The following is a 25993-nucleotide window of genomic DNA, read 5'->3' on the forward strand; positions in this document are numbered from 1 at the left end:
TGATTGTGGTAATCATTTCATAATGTATACCTGCATTAAATCATCACATTGTACACCTTTTAAAAATCATATTGTACAACTCAAATATATATGATTTGATTTGTTAATCATACCTTGATAAAAAAAATGGAAATACATAAATGCATAAGAATACCTTTAAAAGTTGAATAATGAAACACAATGACAAAGAAAGGAGGAAAGAATTGGGAGCTACAATCCAATCTATCACAGCCCTTTCTCCACACAGACCTTTTCCTTCTTTTCTCCTAAATGGCAAGAATTGCTCCATATCTTTTCCACCAGCTTTTATAACTCTTTAAAGCAAAGGGCCTCCTTCCAAGGAATGTGACCCAATTTACTCAAGGTAACCCTTATTAAATTGTAGAAAACACAGATCAAAGTGAATGTTTATAAACTTAGCTGGGCTTTGGTAATGGGTAGCAGGTGGCATTGATGCGTTCTGAGGCCATTACAAGGTCTGTGCTATCAGATTACACAGTTTCAGGTGTGTAGGTCTTCCAACAACCTCAGTGGCAGGTTTTAAATCTGACCATCATTCACGGAAAGAGAGAGGACCTGAAGGACCCGGTAGGAAATTCATGGGCCAGTCCTGAAAGTAGCAGGCACCACTTCTACCTTCTGTTGGCCAGAACGGAGTCATGTGGTTGCAAATGTCACAGCTGCAAAGGAGACTGGGAAATGCAATGGAGCTGTGTGCCCAAGAGGAAAAGCGTACCCAGGAACTGAATGGTTAGCTAGTCTCTGCCACATTCTATATCAAGTTGCCTTTACTTGAATGTTAAGCCATCTAAAACTGGCTTTAAGAAGTGCGAATCTTTTGTTGGTGGGAATTTAGGGGACCACTTCTTCCTGGCTGGAAGAGTAGAATTCTGGCACTAGATTTGAGGACATTGCACAGCTGGAAAAGTAGCAACAGCCAAAAAAAGAAAGGACACAAATCAGCTCGAAGGAATGGAAAACAACACCAAAACTTAAAGAAAAAGCATGCGAGTGACCCACAGGATTCCTTCCAATGCCTGGAATCCAAACAAGAAAAGGTAGTGAGTTCTTAGACACCATCAAATGACAAAAGCCTTGACTCCACTTAAGCCTGGTCTGGGGAAGCAGGACCTCCATGTAAGTTACATGATTCACCGCTGCATTAATGGTTCGCTCCCTAGACTTTTACTGTCACCTCGAATAAATTTAAGATCGAACCAGCAATGCAACCAAAGTGATTTGGACACAAAGTCTTACTCTCCCACTCTTTCTCCAACCTTCTCCCTCATTACAGCCGCCCCGAATGGGAGAAAAGGAAAAGTGAGACCCGCAAGGCTGTTAACACCTCCAAGACCAAGAAAAAGACAAAATGAATTCGAACATCCTACTTCCAAAGTACTCGTTGTGTTTCGAGGAGCTGGCAAGCTCTTTCTTTCTCTGCAGTGACCTAGTCTTCTCCCCTGAAATTTCAAGCCAGTTGCCATTTCCACCTCTCTCAACTGGGGACTTTATTATCTTAAGGTGAGAAAAGTTTCTTCAGCAGAAGTCTCCCTGGGAGAGAAATCAGAGTGATTTAAGCAGTGCCCATGCATGTTGGAGATGGAAGAGAATCTCCAGCTGACACATCAGAGAGGAAAAATGTAAGCTCAGATGCATTTATTAAAGGAGGTTGGATATCTGTTCAGCCAACCCTCCTTTTTTTTTTTTTAACTCTCAGATACTATTTTAATGAAACGCCACCACAAGTCCTCAGCAAATCACAGCTTCGAAGGAAAATGTCAATCCCTATCAAACCCCGAAGAATTGTTGGAGCTGATGGAAATCTAAATTCATGGGCTCTGTTTCCCCATTTCCCCCTCCATGGGTTCCAGCGGGCACCCCCCCCTCCTCCAGCTCTCCCCGGGAGTGGAGAAATGGGGCTGCAAATCAGCGCCCGGGGGACATCCCATCAGACAATGGGAAGGTCTAAAGAAAGGTTAAAGCAGAAAGGAAACGAAATTTATAGACTTAGCATTAAAATCTTAAAGGACCTTAGGAACAGCAATGAATCTGATGTTAGGAAAGGCAGGCGCTGTCAGAGGCCACGGCGGGAAGGCCTGACAAGGGCCATAAATCTAAACTGGGAGCAGAAAAAATAGGCGTCTTTTCAGGCTGAGGCAGCGTGATGAAAAGAGTCCAACCTGCACTTAAAAGAGAGACGAGAGGCAAGGCCGGCCGCAGAGGCATGGTGGGGAAGGAGCGCGCTGGGGACTGCAAAGAAGGAAGGCAGCGCGGGCAGATTGTGGGGGCGGGAGAGGGGGCAGCGCGCTGCAGAGGCGGCCAACAAAGGCACCAGCGACACGCCTTGGGCTGTGGGGGGACCTTTGAAACTGATGCCCAAAGAAAGGAAACAGCAAAGAGGTGGATGTTCCCGGCCCGCATAGAGGAGATGGGAGGTGTGGGGCCTAAGAAGTTCGTGGAGGGGGAGCTGGGGAGGGGCGGACGTTTCCACGGGTCACGACCCAGGCTGGGAAGCCAAGAACTCCCAGGATTGTCTTTAATTTTCACTCACTCATTCTGTCATATTTTGGGGGTTTGGGGCTTTGTGTGTTTGGATTATTCCTTCTGGGGCCCAAGTGGAGTATGTGAAGACACTAATTAAAATTCATGAAGCCACTGCAACTGAAAATAACATACCATGAATTATCATTAAAATGCCAAGCTCCGTGGTCTTTCCCCGGGGGGTAGGCCTGACTGGAAAAGCAGGACCAGCACCCTGCCCGGTGGGGTTTGGGTGGGGTGGCCAAGGGCTTGTGCCAGCTTCCCCCGTGTCCCAGAATGAAGCACTGTTGTTTCTCCCTTGTCCCCGCTACCCGCCTCAAAATCGCAGGAGAGGATTATTGGCATCAGTAGCTCCACAGTCTACTTCAAACCTTTGAGATTACGTTTAATTGGGCTGTGTATGTATACATACACAGGTGTTTATGAGATGCAACTTTTTCAGTTTTTTAAAAATACAAAAATCAATACACCTTCTCCATGCTAAACATTCTTCTCTATCCCGTTCATTTTCTACATTCTGCGCTTCTTTTCTTTTTCCTGGCTGCTTTTGCCTTCTTATTAAATTTCTGTCCAATTTTCTCTCCTGGTTTCCATCTTTTCTCTTGTCCGCCATTTTGACTCTCTTCAGTTTCCCACGCCTCCCATTTGTCTCAGAAACTAGAGTGCATCTCAGATGCAATGTCATTTCACAGGTGAATACATATGGTCATTAATATTCATCAGTTTTCTTAATCTCTAGTAAAGATAGAAAAAAAAAATGTTACCTTGCCATGTGTCAGACTGTTGATTAGCAGACTGTACTGTTAATATGAAACTCTCATTCCATGGAGAACCTGAAGGCCTGAAAGCTCAGAGGTGGAGGGGAGGTGGGGGTTGAGACTTTCCTTGGACCAACCAAGGAAAGGGGAGATCAGCAAAGTTAAGAAATAATCTTGGGGGAGAAATTTAAGCTTCAAAATGGTAAGCAATATAAACTTTAGGAGTGAATTCACGTAAGTGCATGCTGAACTCACCAGCAGATTAAAGGGATTTCCACAAAAAGTTAAGACTCTTACACTCTAGAACTTAATTAAGGCCCTAAGGTGTTATGAACTCAACACAGATCACCAAAAAACTGGTTGCTGTGACTCAGACCTAGCACGTACTACCTTAAAACACAGAAAGAAACCAAAAATGTCTGTGCGGAAGATAAAGGATGTGTAAAAAGTTAAAAATAAATAAATAAATAATGGAAAAGTAAACACCACCTCATATGTAAGGAAATTTTGATAGTAGGACCTCCCATAAGAAATAACTTTTTTTTTTTTTTTGCTTAAGTCAATGGATCCATAAATAAATGAACTTAATCTGACTTCTGACTAACTCATTTGGTGAAAAGCTGGTAGATTAGAAGTTTATTTGCAGAACTGGGGTCTTTCAGCAGCTCAATAACAGGCTTCCTGTTTGACTTTGGGCAAGTTATTTAACTACTTGATATCTAAAGTTACCCATCTGTAACATGAGTAAAACAATATGATAGTCATGTTATTTTTGGCTCTTGGGCTGCTCCCAACTTTGAATGTGTAACTAAATCTCACAGAGGAATTTCACAGAATTAATGAAGATCTGCAAATCCCAAAGGGCCTCAGGTTGAATGTTGACTTCATGGTATTATCATTATAGAGTAACTGTTAATAGCCCCTGTACTATTGCCCCCTCTCTGAAGTCATTGCTCTCTTGTGTCTGGTGTGACCCTTCTGTGCTTAAGAACACAACTAATCATCTGCTCCTAGAAGGCCATCTTGTCATTCCATCATCCATTAGAATCCCTACCATATTATTCCTCCAGAAGGCATAGAAAGTCTTGTTGACTTTGTCTCTTCTTCCTCCCTCCTTAACACCTTATAATCTGGTTCCCGTCCATCACCACATCTAACTCTTTGTGTCACACTCAGTAGTTTCTCTATATACAAGTCTTCTTAAAAATTGAGTTCTTCCTACCACTTTTTCTAGTACTGTGATAGTTTATGTTTAAACTTCAGAGATGCGTCCCTGTAGCAGATCACTTCCAACATTTCTGATAACTCCTTGGCAGATTCTTATTTCTCCTCCTGCCCAATGACCGTCCCTTCCAACTCTTCTCCATGTAGCATTTCCATCAAGTATTTCATCTAATTGTGTAAATTTCCTATCAACTACATGCATGATCTCCAGCTCTGATTCCTTATCATTTAGCTCTGCAATATAAATTCTGTCCAAGATACATGTGTCTCTTATCCATTATCACAGTAATAGTGCATAACAAACTACTTTAAAATGTAGTGGTTTAAAACAGTAACCAATTTTTGTTGCTCATGAGTATAGGAGAGCTCTGGATAGTTTTGTGAGGTGGGTCTGACTTGTTTGATCTCAGCTGGCTGTGTTCATATACCTGCCATTTTCCCAATCAGTTTATTATACCATAATTGTCCTGCCATCATATAAGGCTAAGCAAAGAAAAAGCTGACCTTTGTGCCTGGCTTTGTTGGCAATAGTTGGCAATGGTAACAGCATCCCTAAGTTCCCTAAGCTTAGACATTTAAACCATCATTCAGCTTACTTCAAGATTCCAGCATTTTCTGTCTCTTTTTTCCTTCATATCACATCCCACCCAGGCTCTTAAAGTCATTTCCTCACAAACTTCCACATTTCTAGGGTTCCATCACTCCCTACAAGTCATCGTAAATGATTACATTCCCCTTCTATGAACGTCACTTTGACCCTCTCCGCCTCTGATAAAAATCTCTACTCCTGGTCAAGTTCCTCCACAAACATTTGCATATCTATGCACAGGTTGGTGCACCACATCTTAAAAATTAAAAAAAGAAAAGAATCAGTAGCGGAATGATTTTTTTTAATAGAAAAAGGAAGAAATGAAACAACTAAATTAAATGGCACAAAAGTTGAAATCAGTTTATCTATTTCATCTAATCAAGCCAAATCCTGGAAAACTCTGAAAATGACATATCAACATCCCCAGTCCAGTCATTCATGCTGTATATCCATCTCTGACTACTTAAAACAAACAGAGGTGATTGTTGGAAAACTCATTAGTTCAGATCTTACTGATATAGCTACTGTCAAAATTAATCATCTCTTCCTAAGCAAGATGGTTTCCCCTTTGTTAAACTCATTGGCACCCATGAGGAAAATAAAATGGGCCTGGATTTTCAAAAGTATGTTTGAAAAGATCCAAACACAGTGAATAATTTCTAGAACTAAAAGCTATAGTTGGAGTATAATGTCCTATTTGGGCTAAAAAATGGAAACGTCTTTCATTTGTTTGCTCATTTTTATTCACAATCCTTGTTGTTCTTCCAAAAAGGCCTATGTCTTTAGCTTATCTCTTATTAAATCTATTTCTAGATGCAAAGGTCTTGGTCTCCACCACTGTTCTGTTCTCCAAGCTTCCCAACATTGCTTGCCCTATAGCTGGAACTTAATAAGTACTTATTTATCCTTTATGGTGGTGGTAGGGGACCCATTTCAATTGGACCACCTCTTTGTCAGTGGACTTCAGAAAGACAAACTTTAATGAAAATGTGCAGTCTTTTGAACATCTGGAATACATGCCAAGACTGGTCTGATCACTCTTCCCTGGAGATTTCAGATTTGTCTTTCTTTTGAGTTCGAATATGTGTGGTTAGAGCTATTGTTCTCGAAAAACCAATGTCTGGTGCTTTTTCTTTGGATTAGTTTAGACTGTTAGCTTTAAACTAACTTTAATCCATTAACAGTTACTCTCCATTATTTTTTTTAATTTGGTTCTCTTTATATTCTCCTCACCCTGTGTCTTTTATTTATTTTTTAAAAATATTTTATTTATTCATTTGACAGAGAGAGAGAGATCACAAGGAGGCAGAGAAACAGGCAGAGAGAGAGGAGGAAGCAGGCTCCCCACTGAGCAGATAGCCGACTCGGGCGATCCCAGAACCCTGGGATCATGACCTGAGCCGAAGGCAGAGGCTTTAACCCACTGATCCACCCAGGTGCCTCACCCTGTGTCTTTTAGAGCCTCAACTTCTAGGTCTCAGGACCAACAATGAAGACCCTTGGAAGGAAGACTAATCCTTCTGATTTTGTTTAGCATAAGTCTAGGTTTTTGCCCTCATGGTTTTCCATGGCTCAGCAATTATTAACAGCCATATATAATCTCGAACACTGTTTCCATTAATCTATGTTCAGGTATCATCATCCTATGCTCAGTTGTGGGATACTACAAGGTCCTTTTTGGTTTTCTTCAGTTTTAATTTTCCCTCCTATCTTCAGTATACAATCAATCAGACCAGAGACTCACAGTAACCAAACTAGAAAGTAGGACTAGGGTTAGATAGGGCTAAAGTTCCCAGTTGTTTTTCTTGAAACCTTCCCATTTTTGAAGGATTTTTTTCCCTGTAAGTTGACTTTAAGCTTCATATTTTATGAAGCTCCCTCTCACAGAGTTCACCTCAGCTCTTTCCTCTTCTCTCTCCCACAAACTCCTGATGCCCTAGAAAGTCTTCTTTCAATCCACACAGCCAAACAGTTCCACTTATTAGTTTGATTCAATGCCAAGTTACTTTTCTGAAACACTTTCAGTCTGCATTATAAGCCAACACTCCCACGAGAGCTGGCTTGCTTCCTTCCCACACTGATGGTGTGAGAGGGGAAAACAACACTCCACACATCAAAGAGCAATCCTACTCAGGTCTGTGATTGGTTGAGAGACAATGCAGGGCGTGGTTCTGGGTCAACTGTTCAGCTCTTCTACTCATCCTCTTTAACTTACAAAATGGAATAAATGATGAATGGGAAAATTAAGCAAATCAAACAAGATTAATTAAGTGAGCTTCTCTTTCCACATGCTAATCTGCATAGTGATGGGGAGCAATTTCGAATCAAGATGTGAGCAGTAGCCAAAACTATTAGTAGGTTGGGAAATGGAGTGCATCAAGGGTCAGATTTATAAAACAGTGCTCTTTCGCCAAACCTCTGAAATTCTAAACAAAAACAACACTCGGATACATTGAAAAGACCAACCCGAAGCATCTGGTTTCCTTAGCTGGTGCACATAGCAGGAGAAATGTTGGCAGAACATTTGATTACCATAAAAGAGAGAGCTATGCAGAAACCACATTAGAGTAAACTCAACCAAAACAAAGTCAAATGTTTGAACTGTTTTGAATAGATTATGGTGGAGACTTGAAAAGGGTCTAGCCTGGATTAATGAGAAATGCAAATGAACTGGCTCAGAAGCAAACCGGCTTCCCCTGTGTTGTGACCCTTTGCCCCACAGATTTGGGGGTGAAGTAAATACCTGTCATCTACAGAAATGCTCAGGGGCCCATAACAGCCACATGACGGGTGGTTTGAGCCAGGCATGTTAACCATTTCCAGAGAGGTGATAAGTCAGCCTGATGCTAAAGTGTGCCTGCGGATCCCCTGAACGGCCAGGTCCACCCCTCTATTCCCTGCAATGAAGAACTATATAGAGCAGCTGGTTTTGATCAACTCAGCCATGGCAAAGACTGTGAGAAACACATTTATTGTGGTAACACACAGCAACATATATACACTTACAAATACATATTTGCACATGCTTTTTCTCTGGGATATATATACTATTGTCTAGGGTTGGCAATAACCTTCAATCAGTCTTTCAAAATGTCCTCTTATGAGCTGTCAACAAAACCTTCCCTAATTTGGGTTCTTGGCAGCTGTCTCCAACCACCATTGGAAACCAAACTGCTGGGCTTTGGAAAGCCCAGCTCATCCATCTGGGCAGCCCATTTTCTAAGGGACTCTGACCTCCCCTGGAGACCCTTTCCTCTAAGCCCGTTTTAGCATTATTACACTAAAAGGGACTATTAAGAAACCAAGACTATTTTGAGACTATGTGAACGGTTCTCATCATACTCTCCAGATCCTGTCTAGAGGGGGAACAAATACTCAATGATTTGTGGACCTGGAGATTCAATGAATTAGGAAAATCTTCCCTAAACTAATGTTAACAAAATGAGTAGAGGGGAAGTATACAATTAGGTTGACAAAACGACTGGAGTATTGGTTATGGTTCTGCTTTGCTGTCAGGGGAAAGAGTGCGCGTAATAATTGCTGATAGTGACTCTTTTCATGAGGGCACTTTAAGGGAGCTGCTCCCTCTCCCTAGAAAACCAGACTGCCTCATGCCAGAGAGCTAACACCACTCCTGCTACTTTGGCTGCTCAGTGCCTGGAGTTGAAAAATGTGAGGCACCTGTGGAGATGAGAGCCAGGCATCTTTCTATTTATTTAACTACTCCTCTGGCCTGAGTACAAGCATGTGGGTTTCCATTTACACAATCCGCTAATTGGATATCTATACCTGCCCAGCCTTGATCCACGGTTAGGGGTCCTAGATGCTAACCCTGGCTATTTCATTCCAAATATGCCCTGGATGCCAAGAGTGGCCAGGAAAAAGTCTTGAGAAAAACATGTTGAGAAAGTGTTCTCAACCCTGACCACGCATGAGAACCAACTGATAAATTCTAAAGTATACATCGTCAGGCCCACCTGAAAAGACTCTGACTCAGCAAATTTAGGATAAGGTCTAAGAATCTACATTTCTGAAAAGAAGTTGCATATCTAACAAGGTAATGCTATTGTTGTCGGTCTGTAGATTACACTTTGAGTAAGACACTATCTTTAAGAAAACTGCTGTCAGGAGAGGTCAAGTCATTACTCTCTCTTCAATCAAGTCAACCATAGATGTTAACTGAAAACCAATTTTTCCCAGGTGAGAAGAAAGGGATCCGTGGTCCTTCATATACAGTTATTTATTTCTCCCTCTCACTGCTGAGCCAATCCTACTCATTCTCCAAGGCCTGGCTTGAATCCTTCTGAAGCCTCTACCAGATTCTCCAACCTACACTAACACCTCCTTTATCTGACCTTCTACTGCACTTTGACATAGGATTGCCCACTTTTGTTCTTGATAGCTCACTAGCTATTCCTGACATGTGAATTCTGTCATAGATCTAAACACTAATGCAACTGGACAAGACCCTCTCAACACTCACAGAGTGAGGAGTAGACACAGAATGCTCTTTAAAATGATTTTCAAAGATCAAAGCAGAAATGAATTTGGGTGACTCTAAACGTAAGAACAGGTAACATTGGAGAACTGTGATCATAAAGGAATCATCAGATTAATCCATCACCATGGCATTTTGGCTGTGGCTTTAAATTTTTTTGTTTGAAGTGACTGGCACAAGATAAAGAGAGACTCTACTGTGTGGAACAGTAAATGACTTAACCTTTTCTGGTATTTTTTTCTAGACAGGAATTAGTTCAAATTGTGGCCAAGATGTTTTCAGATTGGATGTTGCTGCATGAAACAGATTTAAAAGTAGTATGGTGGGGACTGATTGTGCAAAGGCAGTGTTAAGGAGTGCTGAAGAACCTCTCCCCAGATAAATGCCATTTAAGTACTAAAAATGATAAAAGAAAAACCATTTAAAGTCTCTGTAAACTTTCCTAAGAGATACATCCATGAAGAAGGATTCATTTAAGAAAATCTACTAAATCTTAATATATGATAATGTGTATACTGAAAGCCCTAGGACTACCACTAAGAAAATTTTAACAATTAGTTTAAAAATATAAAATATAAAAATATATATAAATATAGTTTAAAAGAATTAAAATATTACACTAGAAAATATTCCACTAATGTAAAATAAGGCAGCAAAAGAGGAACAGAATAAAAAAGATATGAAACATATAGAAAAAAAGACAAAATGTTAGACATAAATCTCACCACATCAATAGAAACACTAAGTATCAATGGAATATACAATCCAATCAAAAGGCAGAGATTGTCAGACTGGGTAAAAAACAAGACTCAACTATATGGTGTCTACAGGAAACACATTAGATTCAAAGATACACAAAGGTTGAAAGTAAAACAGTAGAAATAGATATATTATGCAACCAGAAACCAAAAAAGACCAGCAGTGCCTATACTAATATCAGACAAAATAGACATTAAAACAAATAATGTCCTAGATTATAAAACAAAAAATACATTTAAAAAATTTATTTATTTATTTGACAGACAGAGATCATAAGTAGGCAGAGAGGCAGGCAGAGAGAGAGGGGAACAGGCCCCCACTGAGCAGTGAGCCTGATGTGGGGCCCAATCCCAGGACCCTGAGACCATGACCAGAGCTGAAGGCAGAGGCCCAACCCACTGAACCACCCAGGTGTCCCTAAAAAATAATTTTGTAATATCTATGATTTATAAAATAAATTAGATATTTTATAATGATAAAATTATCAATTCATCAGGAAGATATGGCAATTATAAACTCATATGCACCTAACAACAGAGCCTCAAAATACAGGAAGCAAAAGTTAGCAGAACTGAAGGGAAAAAGATCAGTCAACAATAAGAGTTGGAACTTCAATACCCCAGTTTTTTTGAGGGGGTATATTGTAGACTTTATTGTGATCCCACATTAAGATACTGTTTTTAAAAACTTTGCATATGGAGATGCCTGGTGACTCAGTCAGTTAAGTGTCTGCCTTTGGCTCACGTCATGATCCCAGAGTCCTGGGATCAAGTCTTCCATCAGGCTCCTTGCTCAGGAGGAAGCCTACTTCTCCCTCTGCCTGCCACTCTCACTGCTTGTGTTCTCTTTCTCTCTGACAAATAAATAAATAAAATCTTTAAAAATATATTTTTTTGCATATATATACTCCAAATTTAGGCTATGAGTAAACTCTTACAAAATTACTGTTTTTTTAGTTATACTTTTTATTTTATTTTTTAGAAGATTTTTAAATTTAAATTCATTTGATTAACATATGATGTAATATTGGTTTCAGAGGAAGAGGACAGTGATTCCTTAGTCATATACAATACCCAGTGTTCACTACATCACGTGCCCTCCTTAATATCCATCACCAGGTTACCCATGCCCATACGCCACTTCCCTCCCCTCCAACAACCTTCAGTTTGTTTCCTATGATTAAGAATCTCTTAGGGTTTGTCTCCCTCTCTGATTTCATCTTGCTTTATTTTTTCCTCTCTACCCCTATGATCCTCTGTTTTGTTTCTTAAAGTCCACATATGAGTGAGATCATATGATGACTGCCTTTCTCTGATTGACTTATTTCGCTTAGCATAATACCCTCTAGATCCATCTACATCATTGCAAATGCAAGATTTCTTTTTTTTTATAATACCCCAATTTTGATAATGGATATACCAGCTAGAAAGGAGACTAACAAGGATATATAAGACTTGAACAACAGCATAAACCAGCTAAATGTAACAGACATATAAAGAACACTTTACCCAAAAACAGAATATTTATTCATTACTGAATCAATCACAGTGGACAGGAGAACAGACTCATTGACTGATCTGACCTGGGTCCCACACTCATCTCTAGGTGGTTGATGGGGAGCGTCACCTGAAACATGGACTATCATGTGCTGTGGTCCCCCTAAGGAATTTTGAAATGCTGATACAGAAGTAGGTATGGGTTTTGGGATTCACCACAGTGGTAAAAAATATAATTAGAAGCAGGTTATTGTTAAAATTTCCACGCTTAGGAAAGGAAAGCTCTATTATGATCACTGGGAATTATTTTAAACCAATCTGAAAAAAAGGTGTACCCAAGGTTGAATAATGACCTTTAATGAAATATCCAACCACACAGATGGTGCCTTTTGAAAAGTTTCTCAAATGATAGCAAACAGCTGAAGCTTTTTATGGTTTTGATGACTCTAGTCCTTATGATTACATAGCTGGATTTGGCACAGTTTTGACATATAGTTCCTATTGCAAGCTCTGCATTTCATCATAGTATATACATGCACCTGACTTCTAATGGTAGGACCAGTGAGGTAGAGCAGTCCAGTCTCCGCCCTAAATGGAATGCAAGGGAGGAAGACTGCAGATACAAATGTTTTAAAGGATATTGTGTTATGGTTTTTCCTACTATGTGGCCCTTAGAGTGAAGGAGGCTCATGTCTTTATCTGCATCATACTGAAAAGGTTGCAGCTCAGAACCAGTCTGGAACCATTTTCAGGGTGGTTGAATTTCAGTCTGGCTTCTGTGATCTTATATCTGTGATCTTTGTCATCTTAGTATAAGATTATCAGGAAAGTTGTTTAAATTAATATTTTATTAAAAACATACACACAGGCCCTTAAATAGCCTACTACTGGTCGACATGGGCTTTCCCCTAGCTTCACATTTTACATGTATTAATTTTTCTTTGCAAATGGAGGCCAAATGCTGTCCTTCAGCTTTTGTAGCTTTAATAGCAACTCTGCTGAGTATATATAAGAGAATATTTTAAAAATAATACCAGTTTGATTACTGAGAATGTGATCTTGCTTGGGGATGTAATTACTAAGAAGAATAGCACTTATTGTATTAAATATAATAGCATTTATTAGACACTCACATGTACTAATTTAATTTTCACAAGACCTTAAGGAGATCCTATTATTTAAACAATAAGGATGCTCAGAAAGGTACAGTAACTTACCCAACACTACACAGCTAGTAAGGAATGGAGCCAGAACTTAAACTCATATTCTAGTCAGTGCTTTTAACCACCCTGTTGACATTTTGAAGGTGGCCTCTAAATTATTACACCCATCAAAAACCCTGGTGACTCCATCATGAGGCCTACATACAGCAATGACCAGAAGGACACACACATGAGACAACATAGACAACCATACACACACACATACACACGCATGCACATGTACCTAACATGTGTGCCCACAACCCTCACACACACACACACACACACACACACACACAGACTGCTTCTTTCCTGCCAATCTTACCTCCCTCTCTCACCTCCTTACTTCCTCAGAGAGATAGCCAGCAGTATCGGATGTGAAGCCAGAAACTCCAAGCCATTTTCTTATTGGGCGACCATTGGTAGAACACATCAGCACTCTGACCTTCATTATTTGTGAAATATCCTGTCTCTCTCAGAGTATCCTGTGAGGATCAAATAAGCTTTGGGGCAGGTGCTTTTGACATACAGCAGTAGAATTTGTGTTAAAGGAAGATGTGACATGTATTTGCCTTTCTCCGGGTAACTAAAGACTAGTCCCCAGGAGCTCACTCATTACCCTCAGGAGCCCTGGATGTCCAGAAGGTTAGCCACACCATTCATCCATTCTCCTTCTCTCTGAGGGGGAAAAAATGTAAAGAGGTTTAAAAAATGTCCAGAGCTGTGTTCCCTTCATCCCTTCTATGCCAGCCTGGAGGGGCATATCCCAGGTTCTTTCTACTCCTTCATGGGTATTCTGGATCTAAATTTAAAATGATCACCAAAATTCCATGGCAGCCAGCTATCTGAAAAGAATATAGTCCCCTACAGCAAGCTGGTGTGAGACACTGACTGGGGTCTTCGCTCAACTGGAAATGACCCCAGACATAGAGAAATCCCTCTGAGGGAAAAAGTTTCACATTTTTCAGAGTCTCTGGTGCTCAGGAGCAAAACCATACATCTGGATTTTCATCCAGTTTGAATCATAAAGAGATGAAAGAGAAGGCATGGGAACTCAAAAGGCTGTTAGAAGAAGAGACAGGGTTCCCTCTCAGGGCCAGGGAAGTGGGTGCCTTCAGAGAGTCACTCATCACATTTAGGGGTATGTGTAAGAAAAGGAGGCTGGTATTTTGATTGGTTGACTTCTTAGGTCACAAACCCCCTAACTAGTCCTGGTAGTTCTCAGGAACTGAGAACAGATGGCCAGACTCAAAGAGCCAGTTTCCAAAAGAACTGAAGGTGGATTTACTCTGTCCACAGGCCCCACAATGAGGCCATGGAGTGTAGACACTAGGCTGCAGGCTTACCTGAGACCACTAAGGCTTGGGCCAGATTAGGACTGCATCAGGGGAATGTGGCTCCAGGGTACTACCTGGAGGATGTCTAAAAGATAGAGTCCAGGATTCTAAAGCTCAGTGGCTGCTGAGCTCCATCAACAGGTCCTTGAGGTGGGGTGCCTGGGTGGCTCAGTGGGTTAAAGCCTCTGCCTTTGGCTCAGGTCATGTTCCCAAGGTCCTGGGATCAAGTCCCGAAATGGGCTCTCTGCTCCACAGGGAGCCTGCTTTCTCCCCTCTCTCTCTGCCTGCCTCTCTGCCTACTTGTGATTTCTCTTTGTCAAATAAATAAATAAAAATCTTAAAAAAAAAAAAAAGGTTCTCGAGGGCTTGTTGGGGTTTCCACCTCTCCATTCCAAACCCAAAATCAATACGCTGCACCAGTGTAATGATCTCCTAAAAGGGGAAAAAACAAGCTCCCTGTGGGCCATCAGGTGGAAAGTGCCTGCTCTCTACCCTCCCACCCCCACCTCTCACCACAGAGGGAAGAGCATGGGGTAGGGGTGTATACAAGACAGCCAACCACACCTTTACCTTCTCTCTGGCCATGAGCGCAATCAGCACTGGGAGGAAGGCAGAGAGCTATGAATAGAATCTGAGGTTGAAGTTGAAACTGCAAAATGAATGAGGGCAAATTCTAACAACCAGAAGAAGACTGTTCTAATAAGCAGAGGTGAGTGAAAAATTATGGAATCCAACTGAGAAGTTGCTAAGGGAACCTGCTGCTCCAGCAGGTAGGGAGGAACTCATGGTCGACAGAGCACAGCTGGCAGGAGTTATTGGAAGAAAAAAGCTGTTTTCGGGTATATTTGCCAATAAGGTGAGACCTCTCAATCTGAGCTCTGATACATCAACGGTGAGTTTAAAGCACATCCATCTTCATCCATATGGGCTGAGAGTCAAGGCAGCGAGGGTAGAGATTAGTTGTAGATCCTCTGGAGTCAGCAAGAACCAGGTGTGAGACCTGGCTCCACTGCTTACTAGCTCCTCTGGAAATGACCCCAGACATAGAGAAAGTTCAGCTCCTCTGTACCTCAGTTTCCTCCTTTACAAAAAGAAGACATCATAGCGTTCTTGATTCACCAAGAGAAGTTTAGCCCAGTGTCTAGCAGACTATGAATCTTTAAATGTCATTGTAAGGGCCTGGTTGACCAGAGGGAGCCATTTCCTTGTGAGCTTGGGTTGACCCTGCCCCTCCCGGAGAAACTTGCTTGCAGGCCGTGGATATGGGGGCGGGTCAGGCCGGATGGAGACATCCAATCAGTGGGGAGCATATATATTTGCTGTGGTGAATTGGAATTCAATTGGCCACCTGTACTGCTGACTGGGTATGACTGTGCAATTTTCCCTGTGTGTTGCAATCTCATTGGCCACCTGTGTATGGGCCAGGCTCAACCACCTCTATAAAGATTAATCTGTGAGGCAGGGGAGGAGTACTGATAGCATCGGGGTCCTTGGGGTCGTTGGGAGCAGCATCGTGGGGAGCATCATTGTCATTAGGAGCGTCAGGAGCGTTGCTGGGGAGCGGCCTTGCCATGAAGGGGAGTCGTTGGGTAAAGGGAATCGTTGGTGTTGGTGTCCTGGTCCTTGTCCTCACCTCTTTGTAAGAGATGGCCCCGACTGGTCATTTTGATTTTCGATGCGTGACTCAAAATAGTCAAGCTTTGCTTGACTTTCACTTTGTGTCAGTCTCATTCTTTTGATCACAGACCCTAACAGTCATTATTTTAAATTACTTTAAATAATTACTTTAATAAATAAATTACTTTAAATGTCATTATTGTCCTTACTGTTATTCTCTGCTCAAAAGCCCATAGTAAGTTCCAGATGCTGCCATCTTCCTCTTCATCAAGCATTCCTGCTCTCTTTTCTCTTGACTTTCTTCCCACCATCCTCGCTGTCTCCTTTCTGAATCCCCTTGTTAGCACCTCCTCATCCACTGAACTCTCTGGGGTTGGTCCTGGCCCTCTCCTCTCTCACCTGCACTGTCTCCCTTCAAACCCAGGTCCATTTCCTGAGCCCCCTGACAGGCGCACAGACTCACAGCTGACTGGACATCTCTCTTAGTTGTCCCATTAGAACCCCAAACTTAACTAATCCAAATGTGGGCTCTGGATCTGCCTTCTCCCTCCACTCCGTACACTGTCCTTCCCTCCCAACCCAGCTCCAGACCAGCTAGTTGTGTTCAAACCAGAAACGTGGAGGTGGTCTTTTAAACCTCTCTCTCCATCGCTCTACACTACCAATCCATCACCAAGCCCTCTTAGTTCGCTCTCCAAAATAGTAATCCATTCACTTCTCTCTCATGTCTACTCCCACCACCACGGTCCAAGCCACCCTTGCTTTCACAAGACAAAGGCAATGGATTCCCGATTTCCTTATTTTCATTCTTTTTTTTAACCTTTATTTCATGATAAAAGTCACCATTTTAACCATTGTAAAATGCCCAACTGAGTGGTATTAAGTATATTCAAAATGTTGTGCAACCCTCACCACTCCAACTGCAGAACATTTTCATGACCCCAGGAAGAAAGCTCATCTCCATTCAGCAGTTACCTCCCCTCAGCCCAGGCAACCACTCATCCGCTTTCTGTCTCCATAGATTTATCTATCTGGACACTTCATATAAATGCAATCATACAATATGTGACCTTTTGTGTCCGGCTGCTTTCATTTAGCAGAATGTTTTGAAGGTTCATCTGTGTTGCAGCACGGATCAGCGTTCCACTCCTTTCACTCCTTGCTTCCACTCTTGCCCCCTATTTATTTTCACAAAGATGCCAAAATATTCTTTTAAAAGTGTAACATCCCCTTGCCTAAAACTTTTCATCAGCTGTCTGTTGTGCTTAGGATAAAGTACAAAATCCGTAACATGACCTTCAAGGACCTGCATCATCTGGCCTTTGCCTATTGCCTCACCCTTATCTTGCTCATCATCGCCTCCTACCTCACTTTTTCCAGGTTCAATGCTCTTTCCTGGCTCCTCTGAGGCTGTACCATGCACGTGTTTCTTCTGCCCAAGATGCTCTCTCCTACCCCTCTTTGCCTTCTCAGAGAAGCCTTTCCTGACCTGAAGTACATTGCCCCACTTTTCTCAGGGCCCCCTGTTATTTTGCTTTATAGCACCCATTTCAATTTGTAAGTAAGCAGTTGAGTCTTTTTCTGGCTGACATTCACCTTCCCTGTTAGACTGTAGGTTCTATGAAGTCAGGAGCCAAGTCTGGTTTTTTTGTTTTGTTTTGTTTTGTTTTTTACGAGGGTTATCTCAGAGTCGAGCTCTAGACTTCCTACATAATAGTTTCTCAAAAAAAAATCAATGACTAAGTGAACGAATGAGTGGTCTTCTAGAGCAGAAGGGGTGGGAGAGAGTAACTGGACCCTTCTGCTCTCAGAGAGCCTCGTCTGAAATTGCACAGATGAGCAGAAGCACTCATTTACCCTTATCATCCCCACTATCATCAGCGGCGGCTTCCTGCTGGCCTAATGGGGGCTGCACCGTGGCAGTCTCAGGAACCGTGCTTCTCAGACTTGCCTGCTCATAGTGAGACAAAGATGCCACCCTCGAAGTTCCTACTCACCATCTGAAGAGAAGTAGGGAATTCAAGAGAAGAATGGTGGTGCTTTAACTGAAACACTAAAGGAGGACCATCATAAATACTTACTAATTTATACCAGCAACAAAACCGAACATTAACATTCACCCGACAGGAGACCAGCCTTGTGGACCACCAGGGAACCTGGACCACACTTCGAGAACTTCTCTCTAAGAGGATTTGAGAATTTCCTGCTAACTTCCCTGACTCTATTATTGTGGTCCCAGATGAAACCCAGTCCAGTTAAGTTAGCATCACTTTTAACCAACAGCAGAGCCAGCCCTGTATGGGTAACTCACCACTCCCTATACTCAGTCACTCCACCATCCCTGCCATTGGTGCCTCTGCCATCTTCCTCTTCTTTTGATGTGGTTCTCCCTTTGCACATGTGTTGGTCTGAATACATCTGGAGCTAACCAACTAGGTCCATTAGTTCTAACGCTTTGGGGCTTTAAACCAGTCAGAGACCACAAGTGGCCTTTAAAAACAATGAGACCACAAATAGAGCTTTTAACATTCTTCCCTCTGGTCCAGCCCTGCAAAGGAGCCCCAAGTCTCAAAAGAAAATTGGGTAATACATCCAACCAGTCCATCAACAAATATTTGCAGAGCATTTCCAAGTGCCAAGTTCTGGGTTCCGGATCAAAGTTAAAATGGTGAACAAGACTGATATAGTCTTTGTCCTAATAGAGTTTACAGACCAGTTGGGAATAAATAACCCAAGCACTATCCCAGTTTAGTAATTCTTACCATGAGGGAGAGAAGGGTTGCTTAGGAGCCCATAGGAGGGACCACTCCCTCTTATGAGGGTTAGTCAGAGAAGGGTGTCTGGTAGAAGTGACATCTAAGCAGAAATGGGAAGGATTAATAGAAATTAACAGATGGAAGTGCAACAACAGTAAAAAAAAAAAAAAAAAAAAAGTGAGGAACCAACTAAAGTTTAAGCCGGGTTGTGGGGAAAAGAGTGTCAGGGAGATGATGCTGGAAAGATACGTGGCAAAAAAAACCTCATAGGGTCATGTAAGCTACTTCACAGAGTTTGATGTTTATTCTAAGGGCATTGAGAAGCCAGAATAAGATTTGAAACAGGAGAAAGGGAAATTTGCATTTTCAAAGATCTCTTTGACTGCAGTGTGAGCGGTGTGCTACAGAAGAGAAATACCAGAGTTAGAAACCAGCTAGAGGCCATTTCAAAAAACCAGATGGGTGATCACCAATCATTCCTCAACTGGAATAATGAATGGCAGTGGGTATGGGGAAAGAGGACAGAGTTCTTTTGGAGAAAAGCGACTTGATAGTAGGATGGATGGGAACCTAGGGGAGAGAGGTATCAATAACACTCCAATTCAAGCAAGCAAGTAAATGATCATGTAATCCATGCACACAAAGAAGCCCAGAAAAGGAGCAAACTTGGAAGAAAGACAAGTTCAGTTTTGCACAGGTTGGTTTATAGGTGTCAGAAGGAAATTCCCATATTTATAGGTAGTTGAACGTGTAGGTCCAAAGCTTAGGAAGGAAATCTGGGCTCTAGAACCACATTTGGGAGTCAAGAACATATATGTGCTTTTTGAAGCCATTGTATCTAATAAATTCTCTTAGAGAAACCACTTCCTGCTGCAAGTTAGAAGTAAGCAGAAGCTCAAGAATGGAGAGAATTGCCAAATGAAGTAGAAGCGTGGAGAGGAGGAGCACTCAAGACAAAAGGAGCTGCACATCTAAAGGACCAGAACCAAGAGAATTGGAGGATCTAACATTTGTCTAGGGCAGTGGGATGATTAGAGGACCCCTAGGACGGACTTCACAGGAACACCAATGTTTTAAGTGTGGACAGAAGAAAGTCTGAAAAAAACAAAGACTAAAGACTAACTAAAAACTAAGAGAAAAACTGTGCAGTGTAACTCAATCACATGGTCCTCTCTCCAGTCCCATTCCAAAATCTGAGTCAATCACCCACTCTAGTTCGTCTGTCTAAAGATAATTCTTCCTTCTACCCAATCCCAGTCACCAGATCAGCCAATTCTACTCATCCCTCAAGGCTCAGCTTAAATGGCATGTCCTCCACGAAGGCTTCCTGATGCCCCACCTTTTCCTCGAATCCCCCATGAGGTTATGTTTCATTATCATACTCTCATTGCCCACTACACTTGTCCTCCGTATCACTTAACACAGTGCAATGAATTACTTGTGTGGCTATGTAAGGTTGATCTCCCCAGCTAGACTAGAAACTCCCCAACTAAGCTAAAAGCGCCCTGAGAGCAAGGACTGAGCCCCTGGGCCTGAAACAGTGCCTGACACATAGTAAGCGCTCAACAAATACGGAGTGAAGAAATAAATAAATGGGAAAGTAAAGAAGGACAATAGTAGCTTGAAGGAGCTGAGACATCAAGGAAGGGCTTTAAAAAAAAAAAAAATGGGAGAGGCAAAGTTCTGTTGAAATGGTCATATGAAAAGGTCAGAGGAGATCAAAAAAAAAAAAAAAAAAAAAGAAAGTGGAGGGCGCCTGGGTGGCTCAGTGGGTTAAGCCGCTGCCTTCGGCTCAGGTCATGATCTCAGGGTCCTGGGATCGAGCCCCACATCGGGCTCTCTGCTCAGCGGGGAGCCTGCTTCCTCCTCTCTCTCTCCTGTCTCTCTGCCTCCTTGTGCTCTCTCTGTCAAATAAATAAATAAAATCTTTAAAAAAAAAAAAAAAAGAAAGTGGAATAAATACCTGAGGTGTTTAAGAGGGTGATAGCAGAAGAAGAAATGGGAGGAGAAGCAACCTCTTCACTGAAGTAGGGAAGGACGGAGGATGGAGGCAGGAAATTGACAGGTGCCTGTCTATGGCTTGTTCTCCTTCTGAAATCTAATCGGATTTTTATTTATTTCTTTGAGAGAGAGAGCACAAGCAGGAGGAAGGGGGAGGGGCAGAGGCAGAGGGAGAAGCTGACTCCTCCCTGAGCAGGGAGCCCAATGTGGGACTCCATGTGGGTCAATCCCAGGGCTCTGGGATCTTGACCTGAGCTGAAGGCAGACCCTTAACCAGCTGAGCCACCCAGGGACACCTGAAATCGAATTTGAAACTTTGGTTTCTCTTGATTTTAAATAGTCATGTACTTCTTTGTATAGTCCCTTCAACTTCCCTTTGAAATACACACGAGTTAAAAGAGCCACATGAACAAAAGAGATGGAAGAAGAGAATGGATTTGAAGTACATTCTGGAGATACCTGGTGACTGATTGGATATGAGGATGACAGAGAAGAAAGTGTTCCATTCCTTTTCTAATTATGTTAAAAGATTTTATTTATTTATTTGACAGAGAGAGAGGGACCGTGAGAGAGGGAACACTAGCAGGGGAAGTGGGAGAGGGAGAAGCAGGCTTCCCACTGAACAGTGAGCCCAATGCAGGGCATGGCCCCAAGACACTGGAATCATGACCTGAGCCAAAGGCATATGCTTAATGACTGAGCCACCCAGCTGCCCCGAAAGTGTTCCATTTCTTTTTAATTAGTTTTTGTCAAGGTTATACAGGCATAAAATTTAGAGAGTCAAATTGTTTTGCAACACTTTCTGTTGTCACAAATACCAGTCACTGCCCCCTTTTATCCCTTCCCTAGAAGCAACTAATGTCAATTCTTTCCATGAGTTCTCTGGGCATTTCTGTCCATATTAGCAAACATCATGTTTGTATTTCTAATTCTTGATTGTTCTTTTCGAGGCATTACGCACAGACTTTCCACTGTAGAACCTGAGGATCTAGTTCTTTTATGTCACATGTCTTCATCCCTCCCACACACAAGTACTCTTCCTTCCCCAGCCCTCAATTCTCTAAGACGTTACATCACATTGTTAGATACGTGAATATTCTGTGTTTATATCTTTAAGCAAATTCTCTTTACAGATGAGCCATAAACTACCCTATGATTACTTTTTCTTGCCTGAGCACATTTTTTTCTTTTGTCTGATGTTAATATTTTGCTTTCTTATTATTAGCATTGTTACCTCTAATTCAACTCCAGTCTCCTCTTTTCTATTTGTTGGAATGCAACTGAGAGACTTTTCATTTCATCTTAATGAATAAACCCCTGTTGGGTCCTCCTGACCTGTTCAAGTTTGCCCTCAGCACCTCCGTTCTGGTGCGTGGTTGTCACCAGGCTCCTCCTCTTTCCTTTGTTGAGTCTTCTGTTTCCCATCTCCCATCTTCCTCTCTCTTGGTTTACACCCTCAGTTTGTTGGAGCATATCCTCTATCAGCTTCCTGAGAAAGGGCTGATGGCAAGTAAAGTGATTGAGACCCTGAATGACTTGAACTGTCATTCACACAATACCAGAGCAAAAGGCAATACATACACCCGATCTTTTCAGATGCAAACAAAGCATTTATAAAATTCAACATAAATTCGTGATTTAAAAAGAAACTCTTATTAAATGATTATTTACAATAGCCAAAAAGTAGAAAGAATCCAAGTGTCCATCAACAGATGAATGGATTAACAAAATACAGTTTAGACATGGAGTGGAATATTATTCACCCACAAAAAAGACTGAAATTCTGATACATGCTATGTATCAGATGTGGGACTTGATTCCATAACCCTGAGATCATGACCTGAGCCTAAATCAAAAGTGGATGCTTAACCAACTGAGCCACCCAGGGGCCCTCATTATTTTTAGTAGCTTTAATTACATATAACAATTAGAATTCTTAACCCTTAGAAACTTTACTTTCTGGTGAAAACTAAGGAGCAAGTGATCTTGACCTCTTTGTTATGCTAGTGTACTTTTTTTTTTAAGATTTTACTTATTTATTTGACAGACAGAGATCACAAGTAGGCAGAGAGGCAGCAGAGAGAGAGGAAGGGAAGCAGGCTCCCCACTGAGCAGAAAGCCCGATGCGGGGATCCATCCCAGGACGCTGGGATCAAGACCTGAGTCGAAAAGAAAGGCTTTCATCCACTGAGCCACCCAGGTGCCCCAATGCTAGTGTACTTTAAATTAGCAAATTTATGGATACATTTAAAAAATTTTTGGAAATACACGCCTTTTTAATTTTCTAGTAGAGCATTAATATATCCACCTATCTTTAGTTTTTCTGTAATAAGAACCAAAAGGAGATAAAACTATGTTTAGTTATTAATGATTTAATATTTTGTCTCAGTTGGAAATGATTTAGATATTTAATGAATTTAACTCATCATTTAACTTAACAAAACTTTAAGGTTTTAAGCTATCAAAAAGACCTAAGAAAGCTATTTTAAAATTTTACCCAAAACTTTTTATTTAATCTATTTGTTTTTAATACTTAGGTTCTCACTACCTATAAAAACTTTATTATACATTAAACAAAGTCAGTCATTATCCTAATACATTATTTTTTTGTTGACAGAGCTTGTGAGAACATGAATTTAATTGGCTAGTAAACTAAGATAGAATAAAAGTTTTATATTTAGTGTTGTTAACTCTAAAGACACGTCTGTTTTAATTAAACCATTAACCTTAAACTAGCTCTCATAATGTTGCAGGATCTTTTTCTCCATCGGTGCCCACAGTTCTTGGTACCAGACAGAGTGATGGGCAGCAAAGCAAGGTTTATTGAGTGATAGCAAAGTGAGATACAAAGATACAAAGAGATACAAAGCTCTCAAGGAGGGAGGGGATTGGAAGGGGTTACATAGGCATCTGAGTCTTGATCTTAGCTCAGGTCTTGAACTCAAGGTCATGAGTTCAAGCCTTGCCTGAAGCACACACAATACACACACACACACTCACACAAAGACAAAACATGGTAATAGCCAAAAGGATCCAGACACAAAAGAATAAATATAATATCATTTCACGTAAATGAAATATCTAGAAAAAGCACATTTATAGAGACAGAAAGTAGATGAGAGGTTATCAAGGCCTGGGGCAGAGGAGCCGAAGGAGTGTTGTTGCTCTGTGGTTACGGTTACAGTTTCTTTCTGGAGCGGTGAAAAGGCTTTGGGAAAACTCTGTGGTGATGGTTGTGTAACGATGTGAAGGTGATGTCACCGAATTGTACATTCAAAAGGGTTAAAATGGCAAATTTTATGTTACATATATTTTATCATAATAAAAAATTTTCAAAACAAAACCTCAGCAAATGAAGACTAGAAAAAACTACCTTAGCCTTCTAAGGAGTATGTACAAAATAACTTTATAACATCATCCTGAATGGGAAAATATTAGAATAACTCTCTTTAAAATCAGAAATGAGTCAATACAATCTGGTCTTATCATTTCTGTTCAGCAAAAAAAAAAAAAAAAAAAAAAAAGAAAGAAAAGAAAAAGAGAGAGAGAGAAGAAAAAGAAAGAAGGAAAGAATGGGGGCCTTTGGGTGGCTCAGTGGGTTAAGCGTCTGCCTTTGGCTCAGGGGCTCAGGTCATGATCTCAGGGTCCTGGGATTGAGCAGTGCATCAGGTTCTCTGCTCACGGGGTAGCCTGCTCTCCTCCCCGTCACGTCTGCCTCTCTGTCTTCTTGTGATCTCTCTCTCTCTCTATCAAATAAATAAATAAAATCTTAAAAAAAAAAAAAGAAAGAAAGAAAGAATGGGAAGGAAGAAATAGAACTACCATTGTTTTCAGGTGACATAATTATCCGCCCAGAAAAGCAAAAAAGATCTACGAGCAAATTATTAGAAATAGTAACCAAGTTTAGTGAAAATCAATTGCATTTCTGTACCCTTGAAATAAATGACCAGAAAATGTAATTAAAGAGAAGACAAAATTTACAATAGTTTCAAAGTTATACCAAGAACCTAGAAATAAATCTAAATATAAATGTAAAACCTCTACAGGGAGAATTATAAAACTTTATTAGTAGACAAAAAGATGATCCAAACAAATTAAAGGATAAGTCACATTATGAATAAAAAGACAATATCACAGTGTTGTTCACCTCTCTGATTCAAGAAAGTTCCAATCAAAATGCTAACATCCACTTCGTAGAACTTGATAAGCTGACTTTAAAATTTGAATGGAGGAGTAAAAGGGGAAAAAAAAAAATACCCTGGGCTTTTATGAAGAAGAGAGCATGCAAGGAAGAATTGCTCCACCAGATGTCATGCTTTTTTGTGAAACTACAATAATTAAGACAGGATGATACTGGTACTGGGTCAGACAAACAGAGGATGGAGTAGAATCTGGAGCTCACAAAATGTTCATCAACAGATGAATGGATAAGGAAGATGTGGTATATATGTATACAATGGAATATTACTCAGCCATCAGAAAGTATGAATACTTATCATCTATATCGACATGGATAGAACTGGAGGGTATTATGCTGAGCAAAATAAGTCAGTCAGGGAAAGACAATTATCATATGGTTTCCTTCATATGTGAAACATAAAAAACAGGGCAGGGACCATATGGGAAGGGAGGGAAAACAGAATGGGAAGTCATCAGAGAGGGAGAAAAATCATGAGAGACTTAACTATAAGAAACAAACTGAGCGTTGCTGGAGGGGAGGTGGGTGGATGGATGGATAATTAGGTGATGGGCATTAAGGAGGGCCCGTGATGCAATGAGCACTGGGTGTTATGTGCAACCAATAAACTACCGAACACTACATCTGAAACTAATGATGTACTAGAAGTTCACTAATTGAATTTAAATTTTAAAAATATAGAGAGAGCTCAAATATAGAGCCACACATGTATGAAACCGGTATCTGACAGAGGCGGTCTGCCAGGTCAGTGGGAAAATAAATATAGCAAGATAAAAAAGGTTATGCATACATAGAAATATGAAATTAGATCCCTCTATGACACCATATACCAAAATTAATTCCAGATGGATTAAGGGCTAACCTTGTAAAACTCTGCACAACAATCACAGGTAAATATCTTTTTGACTTTGAGATAGAGAAGAATTTCTTAAACAATACTCCAAAAAATGCTAACTCTAAACAAATTATAAATTTGGCGATACTAAAATTTAAAATTTCTGTTTGTCAAAAGAAAGT

Source organism: Mustela putorius, unplaced genomic scaffold, assembly GCF_011764305.1.
Source record: "Mustela putorius furo isolate JIRA1106 unplaced genomic scaffold, ASM1176430v1.1 tig00000275_pilon_pilon_pilon, whole genome shotgun sequence".
Taxonomy (NCBI): Eukaryota; Metazoa; Chordata; class Mammalia; order Carnivora; family Mustelidae; genus Mustela; species Mustela putorius.